The 15,053-nt window shown below is 44.6% G+C and overlaps 1 long non-coding RNA gene across 3 annotated transcripts; it reads left to right on the top strand.

Moving 5' to 3' along the window:
• The first annotated feature begins 13,422 nt into the window (after positions 1-13,422).
• Positions 13,423-14,043, top strand: LOC116730584 (uncharacterized). 3 transcript variants are annotated; one of them, XR_004341349.1, is made up of 3 exons: positions 13,423-13,604; positions 13,682-13,870; positions 13,952-14,043. It is a non-coding gene; the product is annotated as an uncharacterized LOC116730584 (long non-coding RNA). The 3 variants fall into 3 exon arrangements; XR_004341350.1 differs by having other exon boundaries at positions 13,553-13,588; XR_004341348.1 differs by having other exon boundaries at positions 13,540-13,870.
• The last annotated feature ends 1,010 nt before the right edge of the window (positions 14,044-15,053 follow it).

The raw sequence follows: 15,053 nt of genomic DNA, 5'->3' as shown, positions 1-15,053 counted from the left end.
AGCCTTCGCCCCACCCATTTTGGGTACTATTTCTGCCCTTACACGAAGTTCGCATTTTTATGGACTTCGAAGTGTATTACCCATTTTATTATGAATATGGTATTACCCACAATTTATTGCTGCATTTGACGTTCTGAGTTAATAGGCGTATTTATGGCATTGTTTCACTGTTTGTTTTTTTTCCCAGTCTTTATAGAAAATTCAAAGAAAACAGCATGACAAGGCACAAATTAGCAATAAAGTTTCATATGATAAACTGAGCAGAAAAAAGAAACAAAAAAAGAATAGTCACAAACTAACTGTGAGGAAAATAAAACAAAATGTCACAAATGCAAGAAAAATTTAAAATCTTAAAGATATTAACATATTGGTATAAAGATTGGGCTTTTGTGATGTTGCAACATTTAAGCACCATCTTAAATAAAATATTTCACTTTAAAAATGGAGGTGATTTTTAGAAAGCAATATTTGTGAATACAACTTAGCAATACATTGTTAATATAATTTAACTCTTACTTCCCTGTCAGAAGACCAAATTTTATGATATTAAAACTTAAAGATGGAATAGATTTCTTGTACAATATCCATGAAAATTTTTCTAAAAACATTAATGAAGTCGCAATTAAAAAAAAAGGTGCATTGTCTCAAAACCTCAGTCACAAAACGCACAGGAATTGATTTTTATTTTGAATTTCTTTTGCAGAAAGTCATTATAGGGAAAGCTTTAATTATGAAATGAATATCTTGGGTTCTTTGTGGGAGTGGAATAGAAAGCTATTTAGTACTTATCTTCTTTAAAGATATCAATGATTTTTTAACATTTTTTTCTTCTCAGGTTAGATGGGAATGTCATGCTTTTGGAAATGTGTTTAACCCACATTCAGAAACATTATCAGGAGATTAGAGCAGTTCATTAAGATTTATTTATGTGGCAACCTGGGGTGGATTTTCTTTATTATGAAACCCAAATGTAAGATGTTAAAGTTTAAAATAAGGGAAACCGACAACGCCACCTGGAATAACTCCAGGAAAATAGAATAATAATAATAAGGACACAGGTACGTTCTACAGGAAATGAGACAAGATTCAGACAATTCTACAAAAAATTTATTAAACTTTAATAGGTTGTTTAAATTAACAATAACCTGAAATCGAATGGTTAAAACAGTGAATGCCTTTTTAATAAAGTTGATAAAATGTTTAAATTTCAAAGGAAACTGAGGCTTACCAGTGGGGGGAGAGTAGTGAGGAAAGGGGCAACATCCAGTGAAGAAAAGGGATCACCCTGGACACTACAAAGACACGGCAAACACACACAAAAAAAGGGGTGTTCCACAAAACACACGAGACAAGACACCGCCACCAGGGGTCACCACCGCCACCACAGAAGCCTCAGTCCCTAAAAGAAAGACAAAAAAATGAAACAATACGAGTAAAACAGTGATACAATAGCACTACAATATTGCTTTTTATCCCGTTCGTAGTGCCATCGATGCTCCCGGCAGCGGGGGAAAGTTCATACAAATCTTTTAAAACAATTCATCGTAGGCAAAACAGCAGCGAGTGTACATCCAAATAGAATAGTCGTCAGGGACTCAGCAGGAGGCTAAAAAATAGAGTAGATTATTAATACTAGTGATGTTACGTGATGTGCCGAGGCTCCGAGGCGTGTGTCGAGTAATGGAGGGGGCGTTTCCGTAAAGCGCGTATCGAGGCTTGCTTCATTTAGGGGAGGAGCCGGAAACGATGACGTCCGAAGCCTCGCTGCCTGGCTGTACCACGTGACTGCTTCGGGAAGTGGCTCAGATGTTGGCGCGGGGTTTGACAGCTTTAGAAACCCCACAGGCTGCATTCAAAATGTGGGTTGTTGTAGGCGAGTTGCGGTCAGTTGAGAGAGTGGATAGAGTTTTGATAGTTTGGATAGCAGAGTTTGGATAGTGGTTATTTAGTTTGAGACAGTTAGTTTGGTGTTTGGAGAGTTTAGGAGAGAGATAGATAGATAGGAGATTTAGGAGCGCGAGGACAGGATAGGAGTAGGATGGAGCAGGCGAGAAAGAGGAGGATTTCCCCTATGTGGGAACATTTTGATTTGATAAGCCCTAACAAGGTAAGGTGAACTGAACATTTGCAGATGCATTATGTTTGCTTATGAGGAACTGTATTTTTCACTGTTTCTTATTTTCTGTAAAGGTGAGGTGTTTATTGTGCTCCAAGGAGTTGGGGTACAATAATAACACATCATCCATGTAGTGTCAAAAAAGAGAAATCGTTTGAAACCAAAAACTGTGGAGAAATTGTTGTTTCTTAATAAAAATGCATGAAATCATCCAAGTTACACAAGCATTAGCCTATTCACTACCCCTCCCTAGTTCCACAAGCACTTTCACTGTCCTCTGCCTGATTAAGCCCATGCCATTTTTCTAGAGTCACAGAAAAACTTTATTACACAACATGCCATATCACATGACACTACTATTTTGGGAATAATTACACACAGAGGATACATTCAAACAATATTTTATTATACACATATGTGTATACATAATTTATGTAGACAAATGATTTCGTCCTACACCTTTTGTGAAGTCATTCCCAAGAGCCATAATAGACAAAAATTCAATGCATCACACGTGTTAAGATACAGCTGGCTGTGATTATACACCTGGCCAGTAGGTGGTTTCGTGTGCACATGAAGCCTCAAGAAATGAACCCTTTCTCGAACCAGTTGGCTCAAGTGGTTCAATGCCTCATGAGGCTTCATCTCACCATCACTAATTAATACACTGCTGATAAAAACTATAACTTATGGTAGCTGCTTACCTGTAAATTACCACACGGCCAGATAAACAGATCCACAAGTTCACCTATGGAGCGCAGCTGTAACAGAATACTACATAAAGGCTTCATTTACATGAGACGGATGTTACCTAGCCATGCTAGCGCTTACGTTCCCGGCAGCAAACAAACAACCGAACAAATTGGTCCAGGAGTTGGAGGCACAGCAAGGGAGGCTAAACAGATCAAACCAGCTTGCATTAATTGCTATGATAAAAGCTGACAAACAAAGAAACAGCCACGCTTACCCAGCACAGCTCAGCAAAGAAACTAAGCAGAATGAGTTGACGTCATGACGCAAGTAGTCTTGTGGCAGGTAGAGACCTGCTTATATGCAGCAGCTGAAATTGGTCTTAAAGTGGCAGCGTACCATTTATGCTGCTACATTTACAAGAATAATAATAATGACAATGTAATTGTGGTGAAAGATAGCTTTTTATTAAAGATAACTTTAATAAAGCTATCTTTAATAACTTCTTTAAAGATATCAATGATTTTTTAACAATTTTTTCTTCTCAGGTTAGATGGGAAGTGTCATGCTTTTGGGAATGTGTTTAACCCACATTCAGAAACACCATCAGGAGATTAGAGCAGTTCATTAAGATTTATTTACAAGAAGTTGACAATGTAATTGTGGTGAGATGGCGTTCCACCCTCCCCACTCTGCGCACCACATGCAGTCAGAAGGGCACCGCTGATTTGTGGACGGGGCAGATGGCTTTATAGTTGAGCAGGCCACTGCAAGGGCTGCAAGTGTCTGTGTTTCCCCTGCTACATGTTGGCTGCCTGAGTGGCTTGTGTGCTTGATTAGCTCATCTAAGATTGTAAGTGCCATTTGTATCATCTGGCTGGGCTGGGATTGTGGTTGGGTTTTGGGTGCTATACCTACAGTGCGTTTCTGGAGCATTGCTCTGCTGGCGTTAGAGGCTGCAGGTTGTTGCTGCGTGCGGCTTCCATCTAGTCCTCACCTGCTGATCCGCTCCCTCCCTGGGTAGGCTTTGTTTCCACTCCTGGGTAAGCTACTTGCTATTTAGATTTTAATTTACTTTACCTGAATAGACAGTTAATGAGTTTTCTGTTTTAGGCACATGATTGTTTTGGAGCTGCAGCGCTTTGGATTCTCTGCTGTCTTTTCATTCCAGGGACCGAGTAGTAGGCCTGAAGCCATTTCCATCCATTTTCATACACCCTTGTACCTATTGGGGTCGGGAGGGCTGCTGGTGCCTATCTCCAGCTAACGTTCCAGGTGAGAGGCGGGGTACACCCTGGACATGTCGCCAGTTTGTCACAGGGCAAGGCCTGAAGCCATGTTTTTAAAAAGAGAAATGTTTTAAGGAGATTGTTAATAAAATATTGTGTACTGTTCAGTCTGTGTTCCGGTGCATCTTGTACATAACTTTTAAAAAGATCTCCCCCTGCTAGTCACATAATGATGAGGGAGTCCAGGACAGGAACACACCCACACCAGAAGGCTGGCTCAGAACACTGGGGACAAAGGAGGGGTGTGAGTCCAGCAGTGATGCTGAGGCCGGATAATGCCGGTGGCACTTAATCGTGCGGGCAGGGCGACCCTCCTGGGAAGGACGACAGTTGGGCTCAGGTGGAGCGGCAATGGAGCAGTAGTCAGCCGGGGCTGCTGCGGGGCGGAGACCGCTGTGGGGGGTAACTTGGAGCAGGAGGGAGAAAACCACGATCTGAGTGGAATCCCGAGTCGAAGCGTACCTAATAGGGCAGGTCAAAGACCTGGGTGAAGTTGCCCCCCCCCACCTTCTTCAAATCAGAGAAAATTAATGTCAAACGTTTGTGCTACGTTTGTGCAGCAAAATTTTTTGTTTGTGCCACTATCATTTTAAAGATATAAAGAAATGTTTCTAGAGGTCATCAAAGGTCAACCAGCCCCCCCACACCTTCTTCTAATCAGACAAAATGGGTGTCAATTAACTCGACTACATTTGTGGAGCAAAAATATTTGTTTGTGCTGCTTTGGCTTTGAAGATATTAATGAAAGGTTAAAGGTCAAAAGGTCAACCAGCCCCCCCACTTTTATAAAATCAAACAAAATAGGTGTCAATCACCTCAGCTACGTTTGTGCTGGTTTGTGCTGCAAAAGTTTTTGCTTATGCTGCAATCATTCTAAAGATATTAAGAAAAACGTTCTCTAGGGGTCATCAAAGGTCAACCAGCCCCCCCACCTTCTTCAAATCAGACGAAATGGGTGTCAATTAATTCGACTCCGTTTGTGCTGGTTTGTGCAGCAAAATAATTTACCCCTTCACCTCCAAAATTCTCACCTTCTTGAAATCTCCACTGTTTCTTTGTTCTGCAGATATATATCAGTCTTGCACAGCAGAAACAGACTTAAAGATGCTGGAAGAGTAAAATTCTGGCCTAATGAGTAAAAATATAAGGGATCAGAGAGCCAACTAGAAATCCAAGAAAAAGAGATTTTTTGAAGAATTTTAGTTTTTCAGGATTCAAATCAAATCTCAAAGAATACTATAAATTATTAAATAATTTTAATAACTAAAAAAAGATTATTTAAATAGGATTTAATTGACTCTCCTGTTACTAAACATGAGTTTGACAAAAAACTTTGTGACAATATTGCATTTACAATTTTTTTTAAAGTATGTCTATATGAGTGACAAGGCCAGCACCACCGGCTCTTCTTATGCCCCACCTAATGAAGGAAGATGAATCGCAGGTGTGCGGAAGAACCTCAAAGAGGCTCAGCTCCAAACCTGCTCCCTGAGGACATCTAGTGAGGGAAGGAAGAGACTTTCGGGTGGTGACAGAGGTTCCCAACAGGAAGAAAATTGTTAGAGTTCCTAAAAAATTTCTTGTTACATTTTTGGTCTGTGAATGTTTGGTCACAACATTTATAGTTTCTTTTAAAAAGGAAATTTTAGTTGCATTAATCTTATTTTTCAAATGTAGCATCAGGCATTTATTTTATTTTTTTTATGTATGCCGTATGTCTGTCTTTAACTTGACCTTTGTTAGCACATTAGCTCCACTTTATACCAAACTAACTTTTAGCTGCATAAAAGAGATGGTTATATGAGTAAAAAAACATGTCTCTATGGTCAAATGGCAGACTGTTAAATTAATATTAGTACATTTTAATGTGTATTTTTTTGCCATCTTGGAAATATGGCAAAGTTCATTGAGCAAGCTCTGTCGCAAAAATAGAATAAAATCAGTTTTCAAAAGTAAAGTATTGAAATAGTTTTTGTTTCACTGAACATGTGTGATTACATAGAATTTTCTGTTTTCAACAAGTCATAACAAAACGCATATCTCCAACAAATATCTCCAATAATGACTTAGGAAAGCAAAAATACCTTAACTGTACGTTTAAAATAATTTATTTTGTTGTAGTTGTCGTATTATTAAAAAGAGTGCGCTGAATCAAACTGTATCATCGTTATTGGTTTATTCAGGATCACCAAACTTCCAGCTGGGGCTTCATCATAACAATCAGCGTCACCTTGACTACCTGAGCCTGACGCTCTTTTATGATGCTATCACAGGTGGCCATTTGTAGTTTTTAACCATGCGTAACATATTCCCACATCTTCCCTCTCTAGAATCAATGGGTGGACTATCATTGATTCTACAGACCTTAGAGTATTAATCTGCCTCTATAACTGTAAGGTTTGTTTCTACCTAGAGCTAGAAAAAATATAAATATAAATACATATTTAATCATTCTTACACCAATTATTTTATTTCCTTTGGCTACAAATTCAGTCTATCTGATTTCACAACTCGTCTCCCAAACATGGTTCTAGGAGTAGGTGAGAGTTCAGGAAGGCTCTGCTGTGGAGGTTCTTCAGAACTCGGTTGAACTTGTTCTGCAGCAACATCACCTTCCGGTACATCTGGCTCTGTTGGAGGCTCCATGGCAATCAAATGATGACAATTTCACCTAATTGATCCATGGGGTCTTTCCACAATGTATAAGAGTGGAGTAGAATGACTGGGAATCACTGTTCCACTTGTGCCTTGGTCTTTAATCCACACACCTTGTCCTGGAGTAAGTTTGCTGAGAACTCTTGCTCTGTGGCGTGAATCATATCTCTCTGCATCTTTTACTACTCTCTCCTTTTCTTTTTGAGCAACGATCTTACTGTTTGGAAGAACTGGACTCAACAAAGATGGAAGTGTTGGCATCGTCGTGCTAAGTCTTCTTCCCATAAGAAGCTCTGCTGGACTGCACCCATTCCAAAGTGTAGGAGTAAGACGAGATATGGATCAGCTGCTTTCTTCAACAAGTTCTTTATTGTTTTAACAGCATGTTCAGCTTCCCCGTTACTTTGTGGATATCTTGGTAATATGGCAGAATCCATATAACTTTGCAAATGTAGCAAAAGCAGCACAGGAAAACTGAGGACCTGTCAGGATCGGTGTTTTGTTTTGTTTTGTTTTTTGTGGAAGCCTGCTGCTTCCCACTTCCTCCACCAGATGCCGCCTAGGAGCAGAGCCCCTGGAGAGGCGTGGGGTCGAACCCGGGGACACACCTGTGGCACATTGTCTGACTGAGGCTGGGAGTATTTAAGAAGCAGCGAGCGACACTTCCTTGCCTGAGTGTTTGTTTACCTTGGTAACAAATCGTTCCTGAGTAGGCCCTCTGAGCATTTCCTAAGATAATCGCCTCCTGTGTTTTTTCCCTGTTGTCAGGTCTACCTGGATTCCTCCGGAGTTTTCCGAGAGGAGAGTTCTGTGGGTCGTTTGTCCCGGACTCCGACCAGCCGTCAGTTCGCTCCTCCGCTCAGTCTGACTTACCTGTCCGCCCTCCAACGGTTCGTTGCCTCTCCACGCCGCCCCTGGGTCCGTTGTTGCTCCAAAGTAGTGATGGTGAGATGAAGCCTCATGAGGCATTGAACCACTTGAGCCAACTGGTTCGAGAAAGGGTTCATTTCTTGAGGCTTCATGTGCACACGAAACCACCTACTGGCCAGGTGTATAATCACAGCCAGCTGTATCTTAACACGTGTGATGCATTGAATTTTTGTCTATTATGGCTCTTGGGAATGACTTCACAAAAGGTGTAGGACGAAATCATTTGTCTACATAAATTATGTATACACATATGTGTATAATAAAATATTGTTTGAATGTATCCTCTGTGTGTAATTATTCCCAAAATAGTAGTGTCATGTGATATGGCATGTTGTGTAATAATGTTTTTCTGTGACTCTAGAAAAATGGCATGGGCTTAATCAGGCAGAGGACAGTGAAAGTGCTTGTGGAACTAGGGAGGGGTAGTGAATAGGCTAATGCTTGTGTAACTTGGATGATTTCATGCATTTTTATTAAGAAACAACAATTTCTCCACAGTTTTTGGTTTCAAACGATTTCTCTTTTTTGACACTACATGGATGAGGTGTTATTATTGTACCCCAACTCCTTGGAGCACAATAAACACCTCACCTTTACAGAAAATAAGAAACAGTGAAAAATACAGTTCCTCATAAGCAAACCTAATGCATCTGCAAATGTTCAGTTCACCTTACCTTGTTAGGGCTTATCAAATCAAAATGTTCCCACATAGGGGAAATCCTCCTCTTTCTCGCCGGCTCCATCCTACTCCTATCCTGTCCTCGCGCTCCTAAATCTCCTATCTATTAATCTCTCTCCTAAACTCTCCAAACACCAAACTAACTGTCTCAAACTAAATGACCACTATCCAAACTCTGCTATCCAAACTATCAAAACTCTATCCACTCTCTCAACTGACCGCAACTCGCCTACAACAACCCACATTTTGAATGGAGCCGGTGGGGTTTCTAAAGCTGTCAAACCCCGCGCCAACATCTGAGCCACTTCCCGAAGCAGTCACGTGGTACAGCCAGGCAGCGAGGCTTCGGACGTCATCGTTTTCGGCTCCTCCCCTAAATGAAGCAAGCCTCGATACGCGCTTTACGGAAACGCCCCCTCCATTACTCGACACACGCCTCGAAGCCTCGGCACATCACGTAACATCACTACTCCAAAGGAAACATCCATCCGCTCCTAGTAAGCCTTTCCCTGCGTCAACATATATATTCATCCACCTTCCTGGATTCATATATTCTAACAGCTTCTCCTCGTTGACAGTGGCTGAACTGGTTGCCCCTTCCAGACTCCTGCTCCGTGTTTTCTCCCCAACCCTATTCCCTCTTGTAAATAAACTTCATTATTGTTTTGCACACGCGTCTCCTGATTGTGTTCGTGCATGTGGGTTCGTAAACTGGAACCAAACATGACAGAACACTCAGGCCAACAGTCTACCCCTGCAGACGCAATTAGGAGAGCCTTGGCTGAACAACAATCTCTCATTCAGTCTCATGACGCAGCCCTGCGAGAGCTAGGTAGCCGGCAAGCAGAAACCAACCGCCGGTTAGCCGAAATATCCAATTTCCTCCAGGGATCTGCCCAACCGGACCCGAGCGCACCGCCAGCGGCAGCTCAAGTTCCGGATCCATCTAGCCACGCCACGTTTTCGGAGGTACGACCGCCAGCACCTGAGAAATTCTGTGGTGAGGTGAGGAAGTGTAAAGGCTTTATTTTGCAATGTGGAATCATTTTCAACCACTCACCTCAGAGTTTTCGCCATGATAATGCCAAAATAGCTTATATGTTATCCTTGCTAACTGGACGTGCTCTGGAGTGGGCTGAGGCTAGGTTTCCCTCCCCCACCAATTTTGGGTGCACATTTTCTGAGTTTGTGAAGGAATTTAAGCAGGTTTTTTGTCGTGACACCGACAAGACTTCAGTTTCCCGAGAGCTGTGGACTCTCAAGCAGGGTCAAAGAACAGTTTCTGAGTTCGCTATTGACTTTAGAATTAAAGCTGCAGCATCTGGTTGGGACGCAGCTGCGCTAAAGAGCGCTTATTTCCACGCTCTGAGTGAGCAGGTAAAGGATGAACTAGCCACTTTAGATGAACCAGAGACTTTAGAAGATTTCATTAAACTCACCATAAAGATAGATAACCGCATCAGATCACGTGCTAAAGAACGAAACCGTCGTGACTCACCTTTTAGATCTCATTTTCAGAACCTACCTGCTATTTCTCCTGAATCCCCTGCATCGACACCTCTTCCCGAGCCTGAACCCATGCAGCTGGGGCGAACTCACTTAACCCCGGAGGAGAGACGTAGGAGGTTACATTCACGTCTTTGCCTGTACTGTGGTGAGTCTGGCCACTTCATTGCCAACTGTCAAGTCCGTTTAAACCCCCAGATCCGACAGTAACGACGAGGAGACTGTTGGAGCCAACACCCACAACCCAATCTCGTCTCATCCTACCGGCAACTCTCATAAATAATCACTTGTCTCTTCCCCTGTCAGCACTTATCGACTCGGGCTGCGAACAAAATCTAATCGACTCGACTCTGGCCAAGCAGATGTCCATTGAGGTAGAACCACTGCCGGTTCCCCTCCGTGTTGCTGCCCTTAACGGTAAAGCATTACCTCATATCACACACAAAACCAAGCCAGTCTGTCTTGTCGTTTCAGGTAACCATACTGAATCAATATCCTTTTTTGTGTTCAGTGCTGCCAGTTCTCCCATTGTTCTAGGATTTAACTGGTTATCTGCCCATAACCCTCACATTAACTGGGTTAAAGCTCACATAGAGTCCTGGTCGTCCAACTGTCATGCTACTTGCCTCCGTTCAGCTATTCCCTCGAGCTCCCCAACTAAGGATCCTTCTGAGAGTGAATCCCCCGACCTTTCCTCTGTACCCGTTGAATACCATGATCTGGCGCCTGTATTTAATAAAGATAACGTCCTGTCACTTCCACCTCATCGTCCATACGACTGCGCCATCGACCTTCTGCCTGGCGCCCCACTACCCAACAGTCGTCTGTACAATATCTCCCGGCCCGAACGCCAAACCATGGAGAAGTACATTAATGATTCCCTAGCAGCAGGTATCATTCGATCATCCACCTCACCCCTAGGGGCTGGATTTTTCTTTGTTGGGAAAAAAGATGGCTCGCTACGGCCATGCATTGATTACAGAGGATTGAACCAAATAACTGTTAAAAACAAATACCCGCTACCACTCTTCTCTTCTGCCTTCGAACCTGTTCAGGGAGCGACCATTTTCACCAAACTAGACCTAAGAAATGCCTACCACCTCCTTCGAATTCGCGAAGGGGATGAATGGAAGACTGCTTTTAAAACACCTATGGGTCACTATGAGTATTTAGTCATGCCCTTCGGCCTGTCAAATGCTCCCGCCTTCTTCCAAGCATTAGTGAATGACGTGTTAAGAGACTTTATTAATGATTTTGTATTTGTCTATCTGGATGATATCCTGATTTATTCCAGCTCCCTGAAGGAACACAAACGGCACGTCCGACATGTTCTCCAGCGCCTCCTTGAGAACCGGCTTTATGTCAAAGCCGAAAAGTGTGAGTTTCATCAACCCTCAGTCACCTTCCTCGGCTATGTGCTCGAGGGCGGACAGGTAAGACCGTCGGGGGATAAGATAAAAGCAGTATTGGAGTGGCCCAAACCAGAAACCCGGAAGCAACTGCAAAGATTTCTAGGGTTCGCCAATTTCTATCGCCGCTTTATACGCGACTACAGCCGGACGGCTGCTCCATTGACGGCACTTACATCCACCAAGACAACGTTTACCTGGACGCCCGAGGCAGAGGATGCTTTTGCACGTTTGAAGTCATTGTTTGCTAATGCACCCATCCTCATCCAGCCAGACCCTACCAAGCAGTTTATTTTGGAGGTCGATGCATCAGACTCTGGAGTAGGAGCCGTCCTGTCCCAAATTTCTTCGCAAGATCACAACACTCACCCTTGTGCCTTTTTCTCCCGCAGACTGTCCCCGGCTGAACGAAACTATGACGTGGGAGATCGGGAGTTGTTGGCGATAAAGCTCGCCTTGGAGGAGTGGCGTCATTGGCTGGAGGGAGCTGAACATCCTGTAGTTGTCTGGACTGACCATAAGAATCTTTCATACCTGCAATCCGCTAAACAGAACAACCCCCGACAGTCCCGCTGGTCAGTATTCTTTTCCTGGTTTAATCTGTCCATTTCCTACCGCCCAGGATCTAAAAACGTCAAGCCGGATGCCCTCTCCAGACTCTACACGCCTGATGATTCTGATGAGGGTCCAGCACCCTTGTTGCCCCCTAGCTGCACCGTAGGGGTGGTGACATGGGAAATGGAGGATATAATCCGTCAGGCTCAACGCCTGGAGCCCCCACCCGAGTCCTGTCCCCAAGGGAGAATCTATGTCCCCACCTCCGTCCGACCCCGCTTCCTACGGTGGATACATTCATCCAAATTCTCCGGACACCCAGGTATGAGCCGCACAGTCGGGTTAATTAATCGCAGGTTTTGGTGGGACTCTGTTCACAAGGATGTGAAGGAGTTTGTTCTCGCCTGCCCCGTCTGTTCGAGAAACAAGTCATCTCACCAGCCTCCCGCAGGGTTGTTACAGCCCCTTCCCATTCCCAAGAGACCCTGGTCGCACATTGCCATAGACTTCGTTACTGGACTACCCCCGTCTAAAGGTATGACCACCATTTTTACTGTCATTGACCGCTTTTCGAAATCCTGCCATCTCATTCCTCTCCGCAAGCTTCCCACCTCTGCTCAGACCGCCCAGTTATTGATTAAGCATGTCTTCAAGCTGCATGGCATGCCTCAAGAGATCCTGTCGGATCGGGGCCCCCAGTTCACATCACAGGTTTGGAAACAGTTCTGTTCTGCATTGGGTGCCAAAACTGCTCTCTCTTCCGGTTATCATCCCCAGACCAACGGGCAAACCGAGAGGATGAACCAGGAGATGGAGGCTACCTTACGCTGCATCTCCTCCTCCAACCCCGAAGACTGGGCTCAGCATCTCCCTTGGGTCGAGTACGCCCACAATAGCCACATCTCTTCTGCTACAGGGTTGTCTCCGTTCGAGGTCTCCCTGGGGTACCAACCACCTTTATTATCCGTTGACGAGGGCGAGATTTCGGTAACCTCAGTTCAGCATCATATCCGCCGCTGCAATAAGATATGGAGGGAGACTGTAACCGCACTCAACCACACAGCCGCACGAAACAAACGTCTGGCCGACCGCAGGAGGACGCCAGCTCCAGTCTATACAGCTGGTCAGAAGGTTTGGCTGTCCACTAAGGATATTCCCCTAAAGTCATTGTCCAGGAAGTTGTCACCTAAATTTATTGGTCCGTTTGAGATTTTGTCGGTTGTCAGTCCGACGGCTCTACGACTTCGTCTGCCCCCCTCCTTACGTATTCACGCCACCTTCCATGTCTCCCAGGTCAAACCGGTCCGGTCGAGCCCCCTTTGCCCTCCGGCCGAACCCCCTCCTCCCGCCCGTGATGTTGACGGTCACCCGGCATACTCCGTCCACCGGATTGTGGACTCCCGTCGGCGAGGTCGTGGGTTTCAGTACCTCATCGACTGGGAGGGCTACGGCCCGGAGGACCGTTCCTGGGTTCCCCGTTCTTTTATTCTTGACCCCTCTTTGATAAGGGACTACGCCGCCTCTCTGCCGTCCACCTCTTCTCGGCCGCCAGGGGGCATCCGTTGAGGGTGGGGTACTGTCAGGATCGGTGTTTTGTTTTTTGTGGAAGCCTGCTGCTTCCCACTTCCTCCACCAGATGCCGCCTAGGAGCAGAGCCCCTGGAGAGGCGTGGGGTCGAACCCGGGGACACACCTGTGGCACATTGTCTGACTGAGGCTGGGAGTATTTAAGAAGCAGCGAGCGACACTTCCTTGCCTGAGTGTTTGTTTACCTTGGTAACAAATCGTTCCTGAGTAGGCCCTCTGAGCATTTCCTAAGATAATCGCCTCCTGTGTTTTTTCCCTGTTGTCAGGTCTACCTGGATTCCTCCGGAGTTTTCCGAGAGGAGAGTTCTGTGGGTCGTTTGTCCCGGACTCCGACCAGCCGTCAGTTCGCTCCTCCGCTCAGTCTGACTTACCTGTCCGCCCTCCAACGGTTCGTTGCCTCTCCACGCCGCCCCTGGGTCCGTTGTTGCTCCAAAGGAAACATCCATCCGCTCCTAGTAAGCCTTTCCCTGCGTCAACATATATATTCATCCACCTTCCTGGATTCATATATTCTAACAGCTTCTCCTCGTTGACAGTGGCTGAACTGGTTGCCCCTTCCAGACTCCTGCTCCGTGTTTTCTCCCCAACCCTATTCCCTCTTGTAAATAAACTTCATTATTGTTTTGCACACGCGTCTCCTGATTGTGTTCGTGCATGTGGGTTCGTAAACTGGAACCAAACATGACAGGACCATTAGATAAGATAAATCTTTATTGTCATTGTCACAAGGACAACGAAATATTAAAGGTGCCATCAGTCAGTGCATATGCTTAAAAACAAAAAATAACTGTCTCACAATTCACACACAATGTAAGAATTAACAAATAACTGGTAAAAAAAACCAAAAACAAAAAAAACTAATAAATAAGAACAGCCACATTCTCACATACATCATTTATGATGTTTAATGGTTGTTTTTGATTGCATTTAGTTTTGTTATTGCTATCGGGTAAAAACTGTCTCTGAGACGGTTGGTTCTTGTTCTGATTGCTCTGTATCTTCTGCCTGAAGGCAGCAGTGTGAACAGAGAATGTCCGGGGTGAGAAGTGTCCTTTGTGATGTGTTGTGCTTTTCTTAGACAGCGGTCGCTGTGCAGGTCCTCCAGTGAGGGGAGATGATTTTTTGGGTTGTATTCACAACCCTTTGGAGAGCTTTCCTTTGAGCCGTAGTGCTGCTGTTATACCATACGCAGATACAGTAGGTCAGTATGCTCTCTATGGAGCACTTGTAGAAGGACACCAGCAGCTTCTCCTTGATGTTGTTCCTCCTGAGAACCCTCAGGAAGTACAGTCTTTGCTGGGCCTTTTTTATCAGCTCGAAGGTGTTCATGTTCCATGTGAGGCCCTGCTCAATGTGGACCCCCAGGAAACGGAAATCAGCTACCCTCTCCACACATTTTCCCCCAATGGTTAGTGGTGTAATGTCCGTTTTATTTCTCCTGTAATCTATTATGAGTTCTTTTGTCTTTGAGTTGTTGAGGAGCAGATTGTTCTCCCTGCACCACTGCAACAGCCGCTCCACCTCACCCCTGTGGGCAGACTCGTCGCCTCCTGAGATGAGCCCCACCACTGTGGTGTCATCAGCAAACTTGATGATGGTGTTGCTGTGGTGGGCACAGGTGCAGTCGTATGTGTACAA

This window comes from Xiphophorus hellerii, chromosome 13, assembly GCF_003331165.1.
Source record: "Xiphophorus hellerii strain 12219 chromosome 13, Xiphophorus_hellerii-4.1, whole genome shotgun sequence".
Lineage (NCBI taxonomy): Eukaryota > Metazoa > Chordata > Actinopteri > Cyprinodontiformes > Poeciliidae > Xiphophorus > Xiphophorus hellerii.
Note: the sequence above shows the minus strand (reverse complement) of the source record. Positions and strands in the feature narration are given on the sequence as shown.